This window comes from Capsicum annuum, chromosome 8 (genome assembly GCF_002878395.1).
Source record: "Capsicum annuum cultivar UCD-10X-F1 chromosome 8, UCD10Xv1.1, whole genome shotgun sequence".
NCBI classification, from domain to species: domain Eukaryota; kingdom Viridiplantae; phylum Streptophyta; class Magnoliopsida; order Solanales; family Solanaceae; genus Capsicum; species Capsicum annuum.
In genome coordinates this window covers 4,739,182-4,745,131 of record NC_061118.1, presented here as the reverse complement: position 1 = coordinate 4,745,131, position 5,950 = coordinate 4,739,182, and the positions used below count along the sequence as shown (strand labels likewise).

At 33.2% G+C, this 5,950-nt stretch overlaps 1 pseudogene; it reads right to left on the bottom strand.

Moving 5' to 3' along the window:
* Positions 1 to 4,889: 4,889 nt before the first annotated feature.
* On the bottom strand, positions 4,890 to 5,008 carry LOC124886774 (annotated as a pseudogene).
* Positions 5,009 to 5,950: the final 942 nt, after the last annotated feature.

Sequence of the window (5,950 nt, the reverse complement as noted above, 5' to 3'; positions counted from 1 at the left end):
CACGTATATCAACTTGTTTCATTCATATTGTCATTCATCAAAGCTTCAAGGTTCCAACACTACTATATATACATAAAAAATAATTTAACAACTCTTCTGGACACTTAGATAACCAATGTATAGCACAAGAACTATGTGCAAAGTGTATCGATCGCGATGGAAATAATCTACCATGTAGTGATATTCCTGGAACTCCAGATACATAGTAGGATCGATCGATGGGTAGTGATCGAAAGGGGGTGTTGAAATCATTTATCACATGATCATTGAAGAATATTTGGAATTCAAGAATGTTATTATGGTACTTGTCTTTTAGAGCTTGTACAACATGTTGTATTCCAATGAATGTGTTTGGTCCAACTGAACATCCAAAATCTGCAATACGTATTGTATTAGAAGATGATAACATGATTTTTTTGATGTCAAGTTTTTGAATAATTGCATCTCTTGTATTAGAAGATGATAACATGATTTTTTTGATGTCAAGTTTTTGAATAATTGCATCTCTTACCATTCCCTTTGCACCATCTAACACTTCTCTCTGCATGCAATTATAACATTGATGGATTGATTTTGTTGTTACAGAGAATGAATTAAAGTTCAACTACTTTAGTATGTAACATCAATTACATATTCAGTATAATCTCACAGATGGAGAGGTTGTTTCTGGAGAGGTTGTTTCTGTTAGACCACCGGCTCAAAAGAGGTATTGCTTTTTCCTGTTCGTTTAATAACAATATAATATATATATATATATATATATATATATATATATATATATGGGGGGCGGGGAATGTTGCACTGTTCAACTCCATGCTTTGTCTATCAAATAGTGATTTTCTTTGGATAAATAATTAAGAGACAAAGAAGAAGAAATTCCAAAGGACACATTTGATTTTTCCATTTGTTGATATCATCAATCATATCAACATGAGGTTTGATTGGAAGGACTAAAAAAGTAAAAATAAGGTCAAAGACATCGATAGACACTTAAATTTGTTGCGAAAATTCATTTAGACACTTAAACTAAGGACTGTTCCTATCAGGCCCTTAAACCCCTCCACATTTTGTTTCAATTAAACATTTTTTGCCTACATGGCAGTGCGCGTGCTATGCACTTGCTGTAGGCGCGTGAGGAGTTTTTTTTTTTACTAAATTACGAATTAAAATGTGTCAAGTGGCATTGAGGGGGCCCAAAAATATTAATTAGAAAATTTATATTTAATTTATTTATTAATATAATTTTTAATTATTATAATTTCTTAATTCTTTTTTAAAAAAAGCACCCCACTCCCCCTATGTCATCTTAACATCCCACCCCACCCCACCCCCTTCGTCTTCAACCCCAGCCCATCCCATGATCTCAAAGCGAACTAAAATGACACCATTTTTCAGCATAGCCATTTTGTTTGACCCATACTTGCTCCAGATTCATTAAATAATTAAATATAACCATTAATCACCATAAATGGGGGATGAGACCCTAATACATAACACGCAACAACTATTTTCAAGTATAACATTTCTGATTCTATATCCCCTTTTGCTATATCCGCTCACCATGAGCCACTTAGTTCTTGAAACCAACGCTAGAGATTTTTAAGATGTCAAAAATTAGATGAGATGTTATTAATTCTTTCTGTTCTAATAAAGACGTTGTAATTCGAAACATGAGAAGTAATGCATTTAATTTTGGTGTAAAATCAAATTCACTTGTATATGAGTTTTATATTTACACATTAAAGGTGTTAAAATCTTTATACAATCAGGATGCACAATACATACTTACAAGTAAATAAATTGCACTGACTTGCCCAAATTTAACTCTTCTAAATATTGCACCGATCTGGACTCAAAGAACCATGAAGAACTTATAAAAATATTTAAATGTTTTTTTGATATGTTATATATGTAGCTATAATAATTTTTTATTAAAATTTTGTTTGATAATAAAATAAATTATAGAAAACAAATTAAGAAATTAACATAGATCAAGAAAATAAACATTTTACATTGAATAGCTGAAAAATAGATCAAGAAAATGCTTACTATTTGGAATTTCAGTTATGAGTGATTTTTTAGATTGATAGATTATGTAGCCTTTGGTAATTTTTTGAAAGGGAAAAGACATCATTTTCACCCTATACTATACAAGAAAAGTATAAGTCATACCTAAATTATATAAGTGACATATTACACATCTTAACTATATAAAAGTGATATTATTACCTCCCCGCGACCCCCATTCTAAGGCGCGTGCGTTACACTTATTTTAGGCGCGTCCAACCTATTAAATAACAAAAGTAAATGGTTAAAAACATTAAGGGAAAAGGCATCATTTCCACCCCAAACTATAGTCGAAAAGTCGAATCCACACCTAAACTATATAAGTGACCTATTACACACCTTAACTATAAAAAAAGTGATACTTTTTACTGACGTGGTGCTGACGTGGCAACGCGTGTAAAACACTACACCACATGCAAGTGGTGGTAGCCTGATAGGGTATAAATAGTTTCACTTTTTTATAGTTTAGGTGTGTAATAGGTCATTAGTATAGTTTAGGTGTGACTTCGACTTTTCGGGTATAGTTTAGGGTGGAAACAATGTCTTTTCCCTTTTTAGAAATGACCCAACTGAATCTGGGTTCATATTGCTAGCTATAGAAGGAAGAAGACTCGCCGGAAGAAATAGAGAAAGTGACTCGTCGAAAAAATCTCGCCGGAAATGGAGTGAAAATGAAGAAGAAGAGTGAAGATGGAGAAGAAGAGTGAAGATGAAGAAGAAGGTTTATTTTTTTAATTTAAAATAATTTTTTTAATTTAATATATTTTAAAATAATTTTTATACTCATACAGCCACGTGTCATTATTCTATTTGTTAAATTGCCACGTCACCGCGAGTGTAATTCACACACTTTAAATTTATAGTTGATTGTCAAAGAAAATGCCCAATTGAAACAAAATTTGAGGGGTTTAGAGGCCTGATAGGTATAAGACATAGTTGAGGGTTCTAAGTGAATTTTAGCAACAAGTTTGAGTGCCTATCGATGAATTTGACCTAAAAATAATGATCCATGCATAACATGTGCAGTGCACTTGGTTAGTTGTATAAGGAAAAAAATAATAATTTTGGTATAACTAATAAAAGACTATACCTTACATCTGTTGGGTTCGAAATCGAGAGGGTGTCATGCGGAAGCTATTAGTTGCAAATCATTGTGGTGACAATTCAGGAGACAAAAAAATAATACTAAAAACTTAATATTATTATATTATTTGGACAATCGGCCTACATATAAAACATAATATTAAAAACATAGAAACTAATGAGAGAGAAAATCTCCCCCTAAACAAAACTCTTAAATTACTACATTATGGATGTTATTGTGTTAAGGTATGAAAGAGGAGTTTCTATTCATAGATGATCAAAATCTTTCCTCCGAGAAAGAGATTTGCCAAATATGAAAAAGTTTTATATTTTTCTTTCAAGAAAAATAAAGTATCAGGGCAAAAATCCTAACAATATCTTGATAATATTGGAGTGTTTTGATCTAATTAAATCTATCTATTATCTCCAATCTTGACCAACTCCAATAATGAATCTTCGACCTTCTTGCTCTCCTATCTAGCTAAGGTCGTCATGTTCTCAGTGAGTTGAAAATGTGTTATACACGTCCTATCTAATTACCTTTTTTCTAATTCTTCCCTGGTCTACCTCGATCTCCTCAAATATATCACCGTCAGCGTGTCTCGCACCTCTTCACTGAAATATTTATACTCTTTATTTACCTATGCTCTGATCATCTCAGCTTCGCTTTTCATATATATTGCCAAAACAATAACTAAAGATAACATCATATATATTTTCATGTGATAAATGCTAACAAGTTGTAAAAGGAAACAAATATATCTCCAATAATTCGACAACCATTATAACCTTATATCTTGCCCACAAATTCAATAAACAGTTATTTGATTTGATGCTTGTGCTTATATAGAGTTCAACTATATAAAAAAACGGCCAACATATAAAATGAAAATTTTAACTTTGAAAAAAATGTCATATGTGTTGCAAAAATAAAGATAACTTGATATATCGCTTTATATAAAAAAATATACTCAATATAATCTCATAAATGAAGTCTCGACCCTATATAAGCACGTGCGCACGAAAATAAAAAATGAAAATATGAGTGAAAATTGATCGATTGTATGTCCTAACAAAAGATGATTTCAATCAAATAATTAATTGGTATTGTATGGGCAAAATTTGTATAGTAAATTATTGAGATATTATTTTCCTTTCTATTAGTACAATTTACAACCTTTTTGCACTTGTCACAACTGTAACATGACTTGACTTTATGGTTATCTTTTTGTTTTTTCCATCCAGTGTTCGGTACCCGCATTGGAGCCCGACTAATCCGTATTCATGCCGGGTAAGGTCCCATTTGGGGGGTAGAGCTCCCAACAGAGTTTTTCTCCATGCCCAGGATCGAACCATCGACCTCTGGTTAAGGGTGGAGCAGCCTCATCTGCTGCACCACAACCCATGTTGGTTACTTTATGGTTATCTTTAGTTACTGTTTCTTTGGGTATCACAAACACATTTCGATGTAAGGTTTGACACTTTGACACCCTCCCTTCAATCCATAGTTAAATATACCTACTTTGGTCCTCTCACTTGAGTAGTCAGGGCAGTTCGGTGCACTAAAGCTTCCGCAATACGCAGGGTTCGAAAAAGGGTCCCACCCACAAGGGTGTATTTTGCGTAATCTTACCTTGTATTTCTGTCGGAGGCTGTTTCCAAGTCTTGAAACTGTGACCTACTGTCCATATGACAACAACGTAACTTTACCAGCTACTCCAAGACTCTCTTTCAAAGAAGGGATGCAACACGAGGACTTTCCAGGGAGTCTCCTATCCTAACACTACTCTCGTCCAAGAACGCTTAGCTTCGAAGTTCTAATGGGATCCAATGCGTTAGTGTTGGTATGATCGCATCCTGAGTAGTCTTCTTGACAAAAAAACCCTATTTTGTCTTGTGTGTACATTACTTTATCACCCCAAATGAAGGTCATCTCGATGAATGATCCTCTTATCGTTTTAATGTCATCTGAATACTGATAAATAAATGAAACTTTGGCCTAACTCAACCTCAAAAGCTAGCTCATGAGGGGAGGATTGCCCAAGACCATATAAGGAGACCAAGGACCCTTTAACCCACTGATGTGAGAAACCAACAAATACATCCTTGGGATACATTTCTATTTTTTGCATGGAGGAATTAAAACATAAAACATACTAGTGGGTAGAAGAAGAGCAAGAGAGGGAGGCAAATTAAGAACATATTGACAAAGAGAACTTTTAATTTTCATTGTATATATTATATAAAGAACATAAAGTGAAAGAAATGAGAAAAAACACAAAAACATTAAAGAAAAACATAATTAGAAAGCTTGCTCGTAAGATGTGCCACATCATATAATATATTGATTCCTTCACACTTAAGTTTATTTGTGCTTCAAAGCGACAAATAATTGACTTGGTTTCTCGTAATTAACTTTCATCCATGTCAAAATTTCTTCACTTTTGAGAATAGTCCTTGCACAAGCTTCTTCTGCTATTTCACTTTCAAAGTGATTTATTATTAGTCCTTCTAAAGAAGTTCTTAGATTTATCATTAAAGTCTTTCATCAGCCTCATCCACAAGCTTTGATTAGAAATATGCCAACTCCATTATCTCAATGCTAAAACAACCATTTTTCTACACCACTTTAGTCATATCTTCAGTAGCTTGTTCTTTGGTTCCATCAATTTTCATTTCATAAGTCCTTAAGTTCCATACTAGTTCATCCAGGGTCATTCCTTCAAGCTCCTTATTTGCCTCCCTGATTGCAGTTACCTTAACATTCCATTTTGATCTAGGCAATATCCTTAGTACTTTT